At 35.0% G+C, this 19,942-nt stretch overlaps 1 protein-coding gene across 19 annotated transcripts in view; it reads right to left on the bottom strand.

Moving 5' to 3' along the window:
* Window positions 1-19,942, bottom strand: part of DMD (dystrophin) — a 1,014,969-nt gene that overhangs the window by 381,644 nt on the left and 613,383 nt on the right. The gene's annotated exons all lie outside the window — the stretch shown is intronic.

Raw genomic sequence — 19,942 nt, 5'->3', positions numbered from 1 at the left:
AAAATAAGCGGAAACTCATATTTATGGGTTTAGAGAGAAAACAACCTCAAAAAAGACAAACAAACAAACAAACAAAACAACCACAAAACAAAACAAAACAAAATAAAAAAAGCTGAGTAATGTCTATACTAAAGAGCTTTCAAGTTCAATGCTGAAACTACCCTTATTTTATTCCAGAAGAAACCGTGTATTTTAGCATATAATACTCTAGACCTTCATTATATATGCTTGGTCTGTCTTTCTAGCAGTATAACTTAAATTAAAGAGAAAGTAAAACTGCATATAAACATCAGATATAAAATAGTTAAACTTGGTAGAACACAGATTCCCAGGAACATAAAAGATGAACACAACAGCTGTTCATACATTTTTATTTCTGTATTTTTCTTTTCCATTAGATCTTTAGGTATGATACCATGAGAGACTATTCAAAAATTCAGTCATACTTGAATTGAACTCTTCACAACATCACCACACTTCAGCTCACAATTACTAATTCATTAGACTGCAGAGAGTCAATTGTATGCCCCATTCCAACTTTTGCACAGATTTTAAGTATGGATCAACATAGCATAACTTGGGAAAAAGTGGTCATTGTTAATATGACCCAGCAGCACATATTCACAGTTCAAGGCAGGAATTGCATTTGAGGTTGAAGTTTACACTGTTGGAATTAAGCCTATTCTTATTAGAAATTCTCTTTGATTTTCTCAAAGGTTATTTTTTTTAGGTTGCTACAAATGAGAGCCTATAAAAATTATTGCCTTCTTTGGTACCCTTCACTAAAGCCATTATTCTCAAAATAATAACCATCTCAGAAGGAAAGCTCGACTTGATAATCTCCAGAGGTTTCTTTCACCCCTACTACTCTGTCTTTATGTGATTCTAAGACCCAGAAGAGACCTTCAGAAGCCTCTTACTTATGAATTTTTCTTATCTTACCTGATACATGTTAAAACAATACCTGGTTCAAACTTAGGATTATTTTTTATTTATTTATTTATTTTGTTTGCTTGTTTTTCAGATATGATTGATTATTAGAAAAAAATAGTGGCAATGGCCTGGAAGTTTACCTAAACATAAATATTCTCTATCGTTGTGAGGCTGAAAAGTTGCCTTTCCAGCACACACCTTGGTTTCAGTAATGCTAAGCTTAAAATGAATATGTAGCTTCCATACGCATGCATGGTATTTCACACCGATTTGAGCATTACAGATTTTGTAGGTAAATCATAGTGATAAGATGCATGGAATTAGGAGAAGTATACCACAATAAGTAGCTTATTCCCAGCAAAGCACCTGAAGCAATTGTTCTATGCGCCTGTATGCATATAACCCCTTACAGAAAAAATGACTCAACCAGACTCCTACATACATCAAGACTGTTCATTTGGAACAGTAACCACAGCAAGGTCAGGAAATTCTAATTCCTCAATTCCAAAGTTTTTTGAATTAATATTAGTAGAAATTAGATGTTATATTTGCCAAAATGTTCTATATCACAGGAAAAAAACATCAGTCAGTATAGTATTATGAAGAGAAATGTGAATTAAAAGACTCTTTAAATGCTGTTCCTGAGATGTTTTTGTACAAATTCACAATATTTAAATCAGTTTCTTTCCCTCCTCCAGCATATACAAAAAAGAAATAAAAATATCTATAATAGCTATTACAGTATTTCTATATTTATTTCAACTAACACAAAATTAGCCAAGGGAATTTTCTCATTTACTCCATGGCATAATATGCAATAGGTCTTACAAAAAAAGAAAAAAAAAAAAAAAAAAAAAAAAAAAAAGTCAACATTTTACAGGCTGGTTTAGCCCAGTTCCGTGACTAGCGGTGTGGGGGAACCCATGAACCCACACCCCAGGAAAAAGAAATGGGGAAAGCGTGTGGAGATGAGCCTAAAAATGTAACCAAAGGCCTTACTCTAATGCTGAGGGGAGATGTATAGTCTGACTGAGCAGTAGAGGAAAAAAAGGGGATGTCTCACGATATATAAACAGTTTTATCCTTCCTTCTGAGTGGAAAGGGTAACAGAAAAACAAATAGTCCCCTGGGAGATGTAATTCTTCTCTTCTGAGACAGGTACCCAGAACTGGAGCATTAACTCTGTAACTCTCAATGCACTACATAATGCTATGATGTGGAATACTGATGAAAATGATTAAACCATGACAAAAGAAAAGGCTAGATCAGTGGCAGGGATGCTTTTTAAATGTAAGATCCCTTGTACCAAAATAGGAACCATGTGCATGGAATGTAGAAGAGGGATTTTCCAGTAAAGCATGTGGAAATGCTCCTAGCTAAATTGTGTCTGACTAAAATTGTACCAGGTGAGGCTTAGATCTTTAGGAAGAATTAAGAATTTCTTCACAGAGAAAGTGACCCAACAATGGAACAGACTGCTCAGGGAAGTCATCACCCCTGGAGGTGTTTAACAGGAGATGTGTGGATGTGGTGCTTACTGATATGGTACAGTGATGGTATTTGTTAAGTCAGACTGATGGATGGGCTTGATTATATTGGAAGCTCTTTTCATCCTAAATGATTCTATGATCTAGACTTCAGATCAATTTGATATTTTTTTTTTTTTTTTTTTTCCCCCACAGTGCTCTGTGCATTTGGTACTCTCCATATGATTAAAGTAAAATATACACTGATGAAGCTTATCTAGAATTTCTGTCCCCAAAAATACAGGCAGGTTACTCATGATATTGGGTGCTACACAAAGCATTAACATAATCCATAAAGACATATATGTTTATAAAGCAGATAAAAGTGTTTTCAACTGTTTTGCTGAAAGTCATATTTTCCCATAGTCACCTGAAACCTATAAACCAGAAGACAGGCTTTTCACAACTTACATTCAGAAGCTAAAGCTTGCCAACAAGTATGGCACCCTGCTCCCTCTTTATCTTTGTTGCATACCTGTACAAGGACAAGCTGCTGGGATCTGTAAGAGCTTGCTTCTTATGGCTTTACAGTTTATGGTGCTACTGAACCTGCTTCACGTAGTTTTACTTGGCATTTCAGTCTTGCACTCAGAAATGGCAAAACGAAAGGGCACACTGCCCTTTGGAATCAGAACTTACTAAGAAGGCTACCTGAAATACTTATCCATGCAGTTTCTAATCACTTTATGAACTCAGTGAGCAAACTAACCTAATTAAATAATGAGATGTTTATACAGTATTAGAAATAAAACAACTCAGAAGAGACTCAACATCATTATATTAATACACAGAGATAATCACAATTTTGAGGGGATTATGGACACTTGCATGTATTCTGTTTTTAAAACATTTAACTTCTAAATGCTAAGAAAAACAGATAATATCATATATAACCATCATTTAGATTTTTCTATTCTTGTGATTCCCAAGCATAACTAAGCAAAGAATGACACCTCACTGAAATAAGGTTACAAAAGTGGTATATTTAGGAACTTCAAACTCTCATACCAATTATTTTGTCATAACCTCAACTAATTAAATATAATTTAAAACTGCCTAGACATTCACATGATGTTTGCTTGAAACAGCTTCCAGAAGGACCTGGGCAGGCTTGAGAGGTGGGCCCACGCCAACCTCATGAAGTTCAACAAGGCCAAGTGCAACAGTCTGCACCTGGGTTGGGGCAATCCCAAGCACATGTATAAATTGAGCAGAGAATGGCTCAAGAGCAGCTCTGACAAGAAGGATTTGGGAGCACTGCCTGATGAATGACTCAGCATGAGCTGGTAATGTGCACTTGCAGCTCAGAGACTCAACTATATCCTGGATTGCATCAAGAGAAGCATGACAAGCAGGCTGAGAGATTCTACGCCCGTATTCTGTTCTCATGTGTACCCTCCTGGAGTACTGCATGCAATTCTGGGGCCTCCAACACAAGAAGGACATGTAGCTGTTGGTGTGGCTCCAAAGGAGGGCCACAAAGATGATCAGAGGGCTGGAGCACCTACCCTACAAGAACAGGCTGAGAGTGCTAGGACTCTTCAGCCTGGAGAAGGCTCTGGGAAGGCCGCTCTTACCGTACAGTACCTGAAGGGGGACTACAGGAAAGCTGGAGAAGAACTTTTAATAAGAGCGTGTAGTGATAGGACAAAGGGAAACGTCTTTAAACTGAAAGATTAGATTAGATATTAGAAGGAAATTCTTTACTGTGAGGGTGGTGAGATGCTGGAACTGGTTACCCAGAGGGGCTGTGGATTCCCCCTCTGTGGAAACACACAAGGCCAGGCTGGATGGGGCTTTGAGCAGCCTGGTCTAGAGAGAGCTATCTCTGCCGCAGAGGATTAGAACAAGATGATCTTAAAGGTGTCTTCCAACCCAAACCATTCTATGATTCTATGAATTCTATTTATTTGCTAAGGATTCAGAAATAAATTTGCCCAAAATGATAAATTACACACACTATTTCAGAAAAACAAATAAACAAAAAAGGTGTTACATATTCTTGTTCTGTCTCTCTAAAATACACCATCATTTTTCCCTTTCTTTTTCCTTTCTGATGCTGTTCTTTTTGTATTTTCATTTCATGGCTTTATTGTTTATTTCCATTATATTTCTAATTTCTCTCTCTCTCTCTCTCTCTGTTTTGTTTTTTTTTTCCTTTTGTACTCTCCCATGCAGCTCTGTGACTTCACTTTTCCCAACTCCAACCAAAGTTCAGAAAAACCACCTACAGCAAGGGAGTTCCTGGAGCTGATCCTATTTCCATACTTGCCACACATAGCTAAAAACGTGTGCTATTCTCTGGGGGCTGCCATCCTTGTACTGAGGGGCTCTGGTACATTTAAATCTGCTTTCGCTGTTACTCCACTCTCTTTTTTTCTTAATCTGTCTTTTGTAATACATTTAATTATATGCATCACTCAAGGAGACGAAATATATTTTTCCTGAAGAAAGATGATGAATGTGTGCCTCGAAGTTAGATTGTTAAGAAGATGCATGATGATGCTCAGTTTAATGATATCTAAGTGTCAAACTGCAAATTCTACACAGCTGTGCACATACACCTAGGAGACACTTCTACATCAAGAGCCAACAGGTAATAACTCTGGTTACTAAAGATGTCTGTACTTTCTGTGGAGCAGGATGATTCTTTGTGAATCCCTTTGTAATACACACAGTTGAAATGCAGCAACGTATGCCTGTTGATTCAGTCACAGTATTTTACTTCTGCTAATAAAGTGAACTTGAACAATACATTCATCACAATGATTCTGCACTGAAATTTGATTTTCTTTTGTAAAACCCCTGACTCTGCCTTATTCTTGGCTTAGACAGCTGACATTAACTTTATTTTGTCAGGAACAAGCAATAAAGCTGACAAAAAGCTGTTCTGTCCAAGCCAGACCTACATTAAACAATGCATGCTGAATTAAAATTAATTACTTAATTATAAAACTCTATGATACTTCAGTTTCATGGATTCTTTTTTTTTTTTTTTTTTTTTTTTTTTTGTGTGTGTGTGTGTGTGTGTTTGAAACATCAAAAGGATTTTTTTATTTTTTTTTTTGACAGCTTATTTACTGTTCAGTATCCATACAGGGATCCTAATNTGTTTGAAACATCAAAAGGATTTTTTTTTTTTTTTTTGACAGCTTATTTACTGTTCAGTATCCATACAGGGATCCTAATACTGCATATTTACCAAAATAAACATCACAAAGAGTTATCCTTTGAGTTATTTTTTACTGAGAAATTATGATTAAACTTCTCATAAGGAGGAATAAATTAAATAATTAAATGAACAATTTGCCAACCAACATTGAAAAAAATATGTTATTTGCCTTTTTATTACCTTTTTTTTTGCCTCGTACCCTTCACTAGGATTTTGATAACTGACCAGACAATATGACAAAAAGATAAATTATTTCTTTGTACTGATTGAAATACTAAACAGGAGAAAGTTTTGAGTAGATGATGATTCAGATTAAATCAATTTGATGGCTTAGACTCATTTAACGTATTATGTAAATTAAACATTCATCAGAGTCCATACCCACTTACCTAAGAGACCATCAGAATGGCATAATTCATCTGACTGTAGTTGTTTTTTTCTTAGTTAACATATACATACATCATACAATTCTTTCTGCAATCTCATTTCCTCTTGTCAATGAATGAAACAGCTTTTCACTGTTAAGCTTAATCAGAAACCATTCTACTAGCAATCTAACCAGCACTTTCCTCCTTTCACTGTAGCAGACAAATGTGCTCAACGGTAATTTATTGTTATGGAAAAGCCCTGTAGCAACATGAAGAAATACACAAACAAGCTCCTAATTTCTGTCAGAAGCACTTGCTGGCACAAAATGTTTTAAGAAAAAAATATGTTGTATTGCCTTTCCTTGATTTAGGGTAAGCTTCAGATTCTAAAAGCATGTAAAGGTACTATGCACCAATTTCAAAAAATCTGTAGTCTTGAATTTGACGTTAATGCGCTATTCTTCAGTCATTTACGTAAATCTTTCTTCTGCACTAAAATGTATAAAAATATAAGATTGACATAAAAGAGTCTACTCAGATACAGCAATATAAATCAGAAACTGTGAAAGCATTTTTGGGAAAATTATCCACAGCAGAACTTGCAAGTGTTCAGTTACCACAATGAATTTATCCATTAAGTATATGTACCTCTGCTCAAGATTATATCAGAAATAGGGAATAAATTAATTTTCCAGGCAGTTAAATCAAATTGATTTAGTCTGGATACACATTACTGGCACATTGTTGGGATTAAAACATTCAATAAAGCATAGAAATTGTTTTCTAGCTATTCTGCTGTAAGCAACAATGCAGCGTTCATTATTACCCATGTGTTATGTTTGTTATTATGTTAACATTACAAATCCTAATGCAGCTGATGGAGACAGAAGAGAGGAATGAAAAAACAAAACAAAATTGCATGCATTTCCCAGGAGCTGACAGTAACACAATTCAATGTATTGTTTTTAGTGTAAATTACAAAACTTATTATGGTTTGCACATTATTATCACCTCCAGGAAAATAGCAGCATTTGCAAGGACTGACAGTAGGCCCTGGACAGATTAAACCCACAAAGCAGAAATGGCTCCTACTCTTTGTAGGTGAACCGTACATGAAAATCCAAAGGAAAAGTAAATCACTGCAGATCAATTTTCTGATTAAATGATAAATATCATACAATAGCAGGGAAATTTCACTGTTATTTTATGGGACTAACATTTTTAATAGAGAAATCAGCAATGTAAAAAAAAATTATAAATTTTTCATAAGAACTAACACTATTTTATCGTTCTATTTGTTGTCATTTAAAAATAAATACTTGAGTTGGAATGCAAACTGCTTGGAGAGTCTCATGAAACTAATAATATGTCCTGCTTTGTATATACTTTATTCTTTCTATATATTTTGATACAGGTTAATTAGATAAACGCAAAGTATTGCCCCTGATGCATTGCTGACCATCTATGACTGCTACATTACATGAGGAGAATGTGATTATTATGCGTCTCTACAATTATACATTGTTCAGTCCTCATCAGGTAAAGGCTGCCAATCAGAAGAGCCACAGATTTGTTGAAAAGTTTTAATATTATCTGGACTTTATCCCTTGACTGCTCTTTTTCTGTGAAAAGGATTGTGAAACAATCCGTTCTTCACAAAACAAGGTATATATGCTGAAGAAAATGTACTTCACCTATACAAGATCTTCAGTCCAGCTTGCTGTTCTTCAAGAAAGCTGTAGGCTACCTTAATTGTCTCATATATGTCTTTACACTCAGTCTTGTAAAGTATTTCTAGGATTGCTGGTGCTGCTATCAACGATTACTGTAAATGCACCTCCAGTCCATACTAATACAACAGTGAAAAACTAATAATACATAAGTCCCTTTATAATTAGCTACTGAGAAACTGTTACCATCCTGTAGGACTCATTATTATGAATTTTGCTAGGATGATAATCTGGTTTATAAGATCACTCAAAAGTATTGCTTGAGTTCAGGTTCACTGTAATAAAAATAAATAAATAAATAAATAAATAAAAGTTAACCTGAATTTCTCTCTTACAGTAACAAAATTTCCTCATAGCATTAAACCTGCAGGGGTAAGAAAGGAAAGTAATCAAGGCTTGCAAACTGAAATTTTCCCTCACATCCTCATTGTAATGAACCTGCTTTGGAGATATTGATTAAAATTGTCTTAATTTCCTTCTGTTTAGATGATGATATTGGCTCTTGAAAATCTTCTAGATACAGTAGTTCTTAAGTATGGTTGTAAAAGCTGCCTTCTACCACTGCTCAAAAAATTCAGGTAACTGTGCACTACACTTTTGTCACTGCTTACATTACCCTTGCTTGAACAAAAAGGTGCAGAGTACTCACTGAATTTTAGAAGCACTGGAAAAGGATATATACTGATAGTTCAGATTAAAGCTGACTTTGGTGACTTAGTGATTCAATTGCAAATTATTTAGATAATTGGCATTGTCTTCAGATGTTGATGCCTTACAATCAAATGAACTGCTTATGATTTAATGAAGATATTAATAAGGGGATTAACATAAAATAGCATCTTTTCCCTTCCACCATTTTCCAGTAGGACATAATTTTAAAAATTGGCCATATTCCATTAAATTTGCATTTCATATTTGTTTCTAATGTGATACAAAATCGTTATGAAACTAATTTCAGTACTAAGCTCTAAAGTGCGTGAACAGAGGTCTATTTTGTCTTTCCGTCCCAAATTACACAGTAGCTTCTTATTGGTACATTAATCCAAATTAATTTCAGAAGTGATTTAGAAATACTGCAGGGAGAACGAAGACATTTTTCAGAAAAAGTAAACTCCATTGCTAATGCATACTAACTGTAACGCTTCAAGTTAAATACAGAAAATTGAACTTTAAGTCCAAACCTACTCACGATTTTGCAGCACAACTATGCCACTCAAATATATCTCCACATTGATGTAGCACCAAATGTAAAAACAAATTTCTATCAAAAAACATTTTCATTTAATTCCATACAGAACAAGACCACGTCAGGGCTATGGCCTGACTTGATATCAAGTTTAATTTGCAATTTCCGTTAACGAAACCATGTTGATTTTCTACCTTCTCTACAAAGCTACTGTTGAGTAAGCGAAGTTGACAGTAAGAAAAGTATGGTCTTCACTCTTCATTCTGTTTTCATTTATCACAAATCACACTACTCACATAGTAGTAGACACCAGAACACTGAAAATAACAACATAGCTTAGTTTCTTCAAAAAATAGCCTATTGTTACATTTTCAAGAACATCAGTAACATTTTGGAATTAATACCAGCCATTTATTTTTTTTTAAGTTAAGTAAGTTATAACCCATCTCAATGTGAACACCATTAGAACATTTAGAAAAGTTTGACTTTGCTAAAACCAAAAGCAGATTTTTACTACAAATCACTCTCAGCTTTTTCTGACTTATGCAGAAATTCCCATGCTTATATCTAAGTTATTTCCTATATATCTCTTCTGTTTTAAAGCACAAAAACTGCTATTTTCTCTCTAAAGGAACCTATATACTATAAGTACCATTCCTAGTCTTCAATGCAACAACACTCAAATAAATAGATGTGGCTCAGGACCCTGTTTCCCCTTCAAATACAATATTAAAGCTGTTATATATTACCTCTTTCTGTTGAAATTTCTAAACTGACATCTGTCAGTGCCTTTGTCTCTGGAAAAAAAGTACCCATAAAATAAAAGCAGAAAACTAGAAACACCAGACAAGCTGTATTTATATGTTTACTGTATTGCTGGTCATTTATAGCCTCCCTTTAAAACAAGCTACTGCAGACATTGCCCTTTTCAAGTATTTGGGATAATGTTTATATAACTCTCACTTTCACAGTATTAAATATTTTACACTTAATTTTAAAGCAAGTTAAAGTAGCATATACGATTTTATTTATTTATTTTTTTCCACCAGAAAAATCTGTATAGCTTTTCTGTGACACTAATATATAAAAAAAAAAATAAAATACTTTTTGGTGTGCACGAGAGATGTTTCTGGATACTTTTTCATACTATGGGAACTGTGCAATATCCTTCCTGTACCAGATAAGATAGAAAAAACCCAGCATTAGCTAATAAAGTGACATTGTGCCTGCTTATAGGAGAAGCTTAAGTCCAAAAAACTTGGACACTAGTGGTCACTGGGCCCTAATTTGGCTTCAACTGTAGCAAGTAATAAAGGCATTAAATGCATCCTGGGCAACACCTAGCCAGCAAAAGTGGCTTCTTTCTAATGGGCAGTTCCTGTGGGAAATGCAACATGTTGGTATAGGCTTGCAACAGTCTAGACATAGGTGTAATGTACAGAATCCCTTAATAAATTTAGTATGTTTGCATTACAGCTTTGCATTAAATAGTATCTGAGCAAACTGTGGATACTGTTTCAAGGATATTTTGTGAACAAAACTTGAATATTGCCTGAAATATCAACTTGTTTAAAAACACAATAGGCCAAGCTGAGCAGAAATTCTTACTGTTCAAAATATAGCTTTAGGTCAACATTCTTCTTAAGACAGACCCAGTCATTTACCAGAAGATTTTGGCAAACAAAATAAATTGTCCACATAGTGCTTTTCCTCCTCCTCTCACTATCAAGCTGTCACTTGCACTAAGCCTCGGAGCAACACTAACTGGTAGGAGAAATTCAGTAGTGAGGCACACACAGGTTCATAGGCTATCAGGTCACGTTCACTCTTCCTCAGTTTTGATTTTGCTGCTCCCTTCCTTCACCTTTCATATCTCCACTAATCCGGGCTTCTTCAGATAATTGTTTTAGCTCTACTGGTTCTTTCCTAGGAGTGCTAAAGAGGAAAGGAGCCTTTCCTTCCTATTTGAATTGTACTAATTTACAAAAACTGGCTTTACTGCCTGCAACAACCACCAGGGATGATTTTTTACCCTTGCCACACTTTGTATTCTTCCACATCTAACAGACTTAGCCTGTGTATCCATCTTGTTCTTTCTTCAGAATATAATTATAGCATTTGGGGTCTGATCTTTTATTAATTCCAAGTATTAATTCAAATGCTTTCCTAGGCGCAGCAGTGTTGTTACTCAAGGGATATCTGATTTACATATTCCCATAATTTCATTTCTGATTGCTAAATTCATCAACTTGCTTCAAAGCAGTTGATATTATAAACATAACAAGCCTTTCAGGAACTGATATTCATTGCATACTTAATATTAATATATTTTACTCAGTACAGCATGACATTTGCCAAATAAAAATCAATATGTTTATTGGAAAATTCACTTCTGATGGAAAACAAGTATCTTGACATCCTTGTGGGTGAAAAGAAGCAGTGCAAATTTTACACATCAAGATGTAGAATAATTTTTGCTGCTGTTGTTTCCTTTTAAAATAAGCAACTTATTTGTATACAGCCGAAACTATTTGAGATGGTTTACATTTTTAATAAGTTTACAAAAGCCCATTATATGCCATCAAAGACCAGCTGGGAAAGGTAAATGTCTTCATCTTAACCCTTCAAAAAATTTTAAAAAGTTACTAAGTTTTACTATTAAGAAGAGTACATAACAGTTTATTCATTCTTCCCAATATGAGTTTAAAAATGGGCTCAAATATGTGCATACTTTCATCTACTTATTTTGTACTGCTTCTAAAACAATACAAGAAGAACAAATACACACACACACAAATAACCAGAAATAATGCCATGCCAGAAATCTACTAAAAATTATGTCAGAATTGAAATGCAGGAGAAAACTGTTATCAATCACAGTAGCTCTCATTCAAAATAAACATACTGATTTCTAGCTGAAAATCTTTAGCATTGTCAATAAATCAGTAGAATCCCACTTAATATGTTCAATAAAACAAAATGTTCTAAACTGGTTAATAAAGTTAACAGCCTAATAAACTACAAACATAAAGGAAAAACACCTTAAATAAAATGTACTTTGAAGCCTTCAAAACTTATCCAGCCCCTTAAAAAATGAGGATGGAACAAACTGTACTTCACAGTTTCAAAAAGCTTTGGGCAAATTAACCTGTATATAGTTTTCTACACAATTCTGACCAAACTACTCCTCTAACTGCACATAACTACGCTACATCATCTTTTCTAACGTTTTGAACAAGTATACTTGTTCGATCCCTTATGACACTAAATATTTAATATATGGTATTACATCTTATCAGTTCCACAAAAGATTGACTATGACATTCTAATCTTAACATTAAATAGCAAAATATGCTTCGATATAAAATCCACTTTTCTGTTTTTCTGCAAAATCGCTAGCAGCTAAAGGATTGAGCAGGCATACCTTAGAGAATCCATCATGGTAAACACTTTTTCTAGGCATGGAAGAGAGAAAAATATGTGGTTCACTTTGATAGTTCATAAAAAAAGCTTGCAGAAGTTTACCTTGAAATAATTCATAATCTTTCCTTATTTAAAAACCTGATGTATATGTGCCAAAGGCTAAGGATTTATCCTCTCAGTCATATTTGAAATGTTGCTTGGCTCTCATAAAAGGTTGAAATTACAAAGAACAGATTTTATTGTCTCACCAAAATTAAGAAGCCGTCAGATCAGAATGACCTCCCCTGTGACATCCCAGCAACTGCTCTACACACAGAACAAACATCTACCCAAGACACCTTGTATCTTGTAGCTATTTGCAACCTACTCAACTACCCTTCCATCTTGCAGTCTGTCTCATCTACTATAAGCTGCTATGGAAAAGACAAAAAAATCTGAATCATTCTGTGAGAATGGAACTAATGAAGCCTGTTTACAAACTGACAACTTTTTACCTTCCTTGACCTTTACACTTCATCCCTCCCACCACAACAGCTGCAACCCTTCCATCTCTCAACAGGCCAGGCTGAGTAAGTGTGTGATGTTCTCCTGGCCAAGATTCATTCACTCATTAGCTTGTGTGTTGCTCCAAAGGAACACATTTAACTTTTGACCTCTGCTTGTCTGCTTCTCAGTGTCAGCACTGAATCATTTCCTACCCAGCTACTGAAATTCTAAGACTTGTACGAACTTATTATTTTGAAATCACTACCTTCATTTCCAATTTGATTAAAACTGAATCACAAATTCAAAAAGCATTACAGACCATGCTATGACAGACAGACTGAATGAAATCTCATGAGCTCTATTTTTGCAGAAAAACGGGCTCAAAACACTGTCCCATTTCAGCAGTGTGGGAAAAAACGGAACCTGAGTGGAACACTCAGAGCAGAGCTCAGGTCTTTGTTGTGTGTTCAGGTGGGCAGGAGACACTCACCTACACCTGAGGCAAACACTCTGGGAAGGAAGTGAGGGAAGCAGCTCACCTGAAGTTCATATGCAATCTCCTCATGGCTTTTCTGCTCTCCAGCCTGTGGGAGAGTTAAGGAAGATTTCTGTATAGAAATTTCCTACTGTGAGTCTACCGAAAGTCTTAATAGCAAAATAAAATACTGTTATCAATCTTCCACCTGAAAATGACTCAAGAGTCTTAATTATCAAATCTGTGGTTCTCAAATACATACACTTGAATTAAAGTGTTTTCTTGTCATTAATTACCGTATCAGAAAACAGCAAATAATATGAAAGAGATGCAAGTAATATTTCATTGCATAAACTCAGGTAGGAAGTGAAGAAAAATATTGTCCTTTTCTGGCTGATGAACAAATCAACTACAGTGCATGAGATCAGATAATGAAATAAAGGGTATAATTTAAGAGGAAAACAAAGTCTACTGTTGTTGCCAAAACCCTACAACCCAGATTTTATTTGTTTTTGCCTTTACATAGTTGAGAATATCCTAAACACATACTTATTTCTTTGAGAACTAGTCTAGAAGCATGTGTGGAGTCCCACACTGTGTGACAGATATGCTCTAAATCTTGATTACTTTCCTTGTCTTTTTTAAGTGCACTGTTGCTTGTCAAACAAAAATCTCCATATTATGAAAATGCATTATGAATGTAACATTGGCCCTCAAGTAGGATGAAAGTTGTGGTGATTTCTGGTCAGAAGAGAAACGATTCCCTGCAAAATGGAGATAAGAGGAGTCTGAATGCACTGAAGCCCTTCACAGTTTCTTTTTATGTGAATCTAGGCACTCACAAGACAGAATAGAAGGTGAGGTTTTATTTATTTAGAGCCTTCAGGTGAATGAAAGACTCACTTTTCCTTGTTCTAGACTCCCTTTTTTCAGGACAAGAAAGAATTACATCAAGTACAAACAATGACAAAAAGCAAGTTTCTCAACTTTCCCAATTCCTGATACTCCACAAAAGTAATGTATTTGTCCAAAGAAAATCCGCAAAGACTGAAGTTACATAATTCATTCTTCTACTGGTGAATCAACAAGATATCTATTTGTCTGAGTAAATAACCACACAGGACTGATGGCATGAGGATGCTTCCCAGAGGGTCGTCAGTGATAACATGCACAACGCAATGGTACTTTAAATGAGAGCACAGCGTCTGTGAGTAGTGTACACTCTTCAAGGCACTCTAGAGACACCAGGAAACACAATTTCTTTAGACAGTGATCGTGCTTAAAATACTGTTTTTTTCTTTTTCTTTTTTTTTTTTTTTTTTTGCAGTGTACATGACCTCCATTAGAAACTTAAGTCAGGCAAAACAAAATGCTTCAAGGGGAATGCTTCAAACACTAAACAAAGAACATGGTAAGAAAGAAATCTATAAATAGAAATCAATATTTCAGAAAACTACCCCAAACCAAGGAGAGCATTGTTGCCGTTTTGTTTGAGACTGCTAATTATAAGTCATTTGTGCAAATTCTAAGAGAAGATGGGAACTTCTGCTCACAGAAATACACATTCTGTTTAAGGTTCCTCACTTACAGGCCCCATTGTGGTTGGGGTAATTGAAATCACTGGTTCAACTTGCTTTTTGGAATTAGAGTAAATGCAATGCAATTCAGTTTTCATTATAACAAGAAGAGGTGAGCTATTTTTTTCACTCTTTGAAAACATTTTGGGGCTTGAAACATTTGAATAAATACAAATTAGTGGGAGATTAGTTTAAGACAGTAAGTTATCTTTACTTCAGTTCAAAATACAAACAATACATTGAATTATAAAATCATACCTCTCCCTCCCGCTTTTAAATACTATGATCTCTTCTATATCTCATCCGCATTTTATCTGTTCAGCAGGAGGGAAGGATCTTCCCCAGGAAAATAAGAACACATCTTCATGAGACATAAATGCACTGTAGCACAATCATCCCCTTTCATGGACTACCTTGGACCTCAGCCTTGCCAAGATTTGAAAACTCTCTTTCTGAAAAGACACTGCAGTTGGAGTACAGAACTAAAAATAGCACGTAAATAAATCAGGCTTTAAAAATGAACCATTCTTTCCATTGATCTCTGAGAAAATTCCAGATGTAGCAAAGAACAAAAAACTAGGGCACAGATGAAAAGCGAACCTTTTTCCCTCTCGTGACTCATGGTGTTAACACATAAGCAGGCCTATTTCCTACTCTTGGGAAGGCAGCAAAGTATATTTGTACTGCTTTCTCATTTGCATTACTAGTTTCCACCAAATATGTTAATGTGTTTTATAGAATAGTATATAGTTCTGCTGCTTAAACTACATTTACAGAAATTTACCATTGCTTATTTAGAAACAACATATAATGTATATGCATTCCCTTTTAAAACAGCAACAAAAAGATACTTTGCTTTGCTGTTCTTATTCCTTCACTTATCCCCTTGTAATAGCAGATTTCAGACCTTTTCCTTTCCTTCTTATTAACTCTGATCTATTTTCAAAAGCTTTTTACCAACACTGTATTTTCTGAATTTTCGACTGCTAAATGAAATGGCACAGCAGTACACTTACTCAAGTTCAGCAAATGAGTCTTACTCATATACTCAGTGAGCGCTTGAAAACACCGTATTGTTCTCTTGTACTGATGTAAGAAAGCACTTATAATCAACTCCTGTATCTGAATTTGGAATCATACAATTTCACAATTATACCAATATTAATACCTTTTTCCCGGAGATCATAAACACATATGACTCAAAACATCTCAAGTTCATGATGAAGTAAGGCCACCACAAAGGTGAAACAGGCTGATTTGTAGGTTTGTTGGCAGCTTCTGGTTATCTTTATTTCAGTTTTAAGCTCTGAATCTTGTTATTAAATTGCTTAAGCTTCTGACCCTTGTCCTGTTACATAACTGTTGCCACATTTATTCAGTTAGCTACACTTCTAAAAAAAATAAACAAGGTATATACTTTTTAAGCACTCTTTTAACTCAAAGATACTTTTCACCTCCTTCTTTTAAAGACATCCATTATACTTTGACTTTATGTCAGTCACCTCTCAGGGGCATTCCTATTCATTTTCCTACCTTTCATGATATAGCCAGTATAAAGTGGTTTCTTGAAAAGCATCCTCAAACTTACAAGTATTATTTATGAAAACACCAAGATTATCTAGCATCAGTAGTCCTTCAAAGAAGCACAATCCCTTAGAAGGTGATTAGAAATCTGCCTGCAGATGTTCAAGGCAAGACAGAGTTTAAAGACTGAGGTAATTCCCTACCCCTTAACTGAACTCACATCTTCACTGGAGGAGGAGGAGGAGACTGCTAATAATTATGACAGAATTTTTTCTCCCACACAATAAATAAATAAATAAATAAATAAATAAATAAATAAATAAATAAATAAATGAATAAATATGCTTAGGTGTGTGGAACATCACCCTTCACTCTCAGAGGGGCTGTAATTTATGGCCTTGTTTAGTTTCCATCATGTTTCCTTTTATTTTTTCTGAACTACCTGGGAAAAAAATCTGCATCACAGCCTTGATATGGAAAGTACTATTTAGAGAGCATTAACCAATTCAGATTGAAAATGAAACCATATACAAATTTCAGAAAGTTCTACAGGTCTGAAAAACAACTTACCAACATTTTAGAATTACCTTTATTTTCTTTCCAATTTCTATTTGTAGCTGAAATATGGTCTATGTGAAAACAGAGGCCCTTGACAAAGTAGGGGAACTAATGAGAACCCACATTTGGTCTTGAAAGCCAGCGTTATACAATACTTCACACCACTGCCATCTATTTTCAACATAAAGGAGCTAGTTGTGCCAGGTATAGCTTAGAGCTTAGGGGAGCTAAGGAGGATTTTCATGAAACCTGAGTGACAGACAGTTAAAAATAAAAATAAAATAGAGAATAGCAGGAGGAAAAAACAAACAAACAAAAAAACCAAAAAAAACAAAAAAAAAAACAACCAAAAAAAACCAACCTATTAATATTATGCTTTGGAGTACAGTTGCTTCAAAAGACAGTCTGATTTATGGTAGATGAAATAAAAAGGTAACACTCATTCATTCCATCAATCCAGACCAAAGAACTTGGATACGCAAAGTGACTGAAATCTATATTAAGTATGAATGTGGTTAAAACCTCCAGATGAACCCACGAGGCAGCTGCAACAATTGTTGTCACACAGTGCAGAGAAAGCCAACCCAACTGGAAATAGACTGGCTCCAGTGTGAAGCAGTGAGCTGCCCAAACTACCTTCCATCATATCAGTCCCTCTGTGTAGGTGGTTCTGCAAAGACTCATCAGGGAGCAGATGCATATATTCAGGAGGAATGCTCACTGTTCATACCTTGTAGGTTATCTGAAAATTAAGACTCATTTAAGAGTGAATTCTGTTGTCAGAGAAAGAGTACAAAATGTCAGAGAGTTTTCCCAGATCTTTGTTATTCTCCCTCTGAGATGAGCCCATCTGGAAAATTCTCCATCTAGTTTTTATTTTTACATGATTATGCAGGAGAGGTACAGCATCATCTTTTCTCATTAAGAAATAAAACATTTGCATGAGGGTTTTGGAGTAAAATGCTACCTATTCATCATAATTTCAGAAACTCCTGACAGCACTGCAAAGTTAGTGCACTGCAAAGTTTCACATCTAATAGTTAGCTCCAGCTTCAGTAAGAAGGGGAGTGCTGAGATTTTATTGTAAAGGAAACTGATTTCAGGCTGGTTACATGATGAAAATAGTTTTTACAGACTTTACATAGAAATAAGACATAAGTGCATGGGGATCCAGATAACTTTAACAAGAAGCTTCTTAGAGAAGTAAGCTTGACTGCTAGGATGAAAATGAAAGCAATTATCAACTTTGTCTTCAACATGTTTTGGGAAGGAGATGCTTCCATATTAAAGTCCCAGAAAAAGAAGAGCGGCGATACACAAATGTGCAACAGTACAAAAAAAAAGAGCAAAACAAATGCCTAATCAACAAGAAAAACACAGCACAAAGACCAAACAAAAAAGAGTTAAACCCAGAAGCAATATAAAAAAGAAATCGGATATTCACCAAAACCAAAATACCAAATAAAAAGCCTCAACAAACCCAGAGACCACGAAAAACACATTCAAAGATCAACACGACAACTCAGCCCAGCAAAACACCTCGTCTGACTCTCATAAAGAAAACACACGAACGCGACAAGGGCTCCAAAACAGCCAACAAAAAATAAGCAATCATCAACAAATAATATCAGCACAAGGCCCAAGAACAACGGGATAACAGAAAACACATAAAAACAAGACTCAAAGCCCAACAAAAACAAAAACACAGCAACACAGAAGAAAAAAAAAGCCTAAAACAATAATACCCAAGACAAAAAAAGAAAAAAACCAAAAATAAAGAACTGGAAACAAACAGAGACAGGAAGCCCACTCAAACAACAAGCCTCAACTAAAAAAAAATGGAAGCGCAAGCAACCACCTGGCCAAACAACAGTTTCTAAAGAAAAGTCAAAAAACAAGGAAATGATCAAGAGCAGAAACTACGCAAGAAACAAAGGGCAAAACATTATAATTAAAAAAAAGGACATAAAAAAAAAAGAAGAGCAAGAAAGCTGCTCCATAAAGGGAACCATCAGCACCCAAAGTCCTATGCCTCAAAGAAGAAGCTAAAATGATGCTAACTCCCAAACTACACAGAGAACACACAAAAATGTAGTGTAAAAAAGCTGTGCCCATACAGAAATATTCATCTAGAAGACTAAAAAAACAGCCAGAAAAAAATGAAAAAAAGACAAAACAAGCCAAAAAAAAAGCACACATAAACAAATACTCTATAAACAAGAAAAATAAAAAAGCAAAAAATCAAAAAGACATCTAAAAAAATACAATCAAGCACAAAGAATCAGAACAAAGAAACCTCACAGAAAAGTCAGCTCCAAAACACCTAAGAAAACAAGAACTACCTAGGCACCCTGAGCCCAGAATAATACATGAAGCCAAAGAAAAGAACAAAAACAGAAACCGAGAAAGACAAATCAATGCCCTGTAGTCAACTGCAACAGAGTAATGATCGCATGAAACAGAACAAAAAGAAACAAGGCACCAGAATAAATCAGACCAGGAAAAGAATCAGCCTGACCAATGAAAAGTGACTAAAGACAAAGAAGTCACATCGAAAACAAAAGAGAACTTCTGAATCCAAATAAAGCAGCAACACACATGCACAAACCTACGCCACAAAAAAACAAACAGAAAAAAGCACGGATAAAAAAGAAAATCTAAAAAAAACTGAAGAGAGGATGCCTGACAGCATGGAACGGATTTGGCCAAACATGAGGCAAAAAAATATACAAATAGATGCCACAAGATTTCACACATGAATGACAACTCACCACAAAAAGAAAAGGCGATATGGAACAAACAAAAATAGATTAACAAAAATTTAAACACAAAGAGGGCAAAAGGTTTTCTCAAAAAAAAAGAAAAATAAAGCAAAAAAATCACTGCTGTTTCCTAAAGAAAAATAAAAATTCATAGGCTTCCCTAAAAATAATGCCTCTTATTTAATTCCATGGAAACTACAACCAATAAAGAGCTCAATAGCA

This window comes from Coturnix japonica, chromosome 1 (assembly GCF_001577835.2).
Source record: "Coturnix japonica isolate 7356 chromosome 1, Coturnix japonica 2.1, whole genome shotgun sequence".
NCBI lineage: Eukaryota > Metazoa > Chordata > Aves > Galliformes > Phasianidae > Coturnix > Coturnix japonica.
The sequence above is the reverse complement of the archived record's forward strand: the minus strand, read 5'-3'. Positions and strand labels throughout refer to the sequence as shown.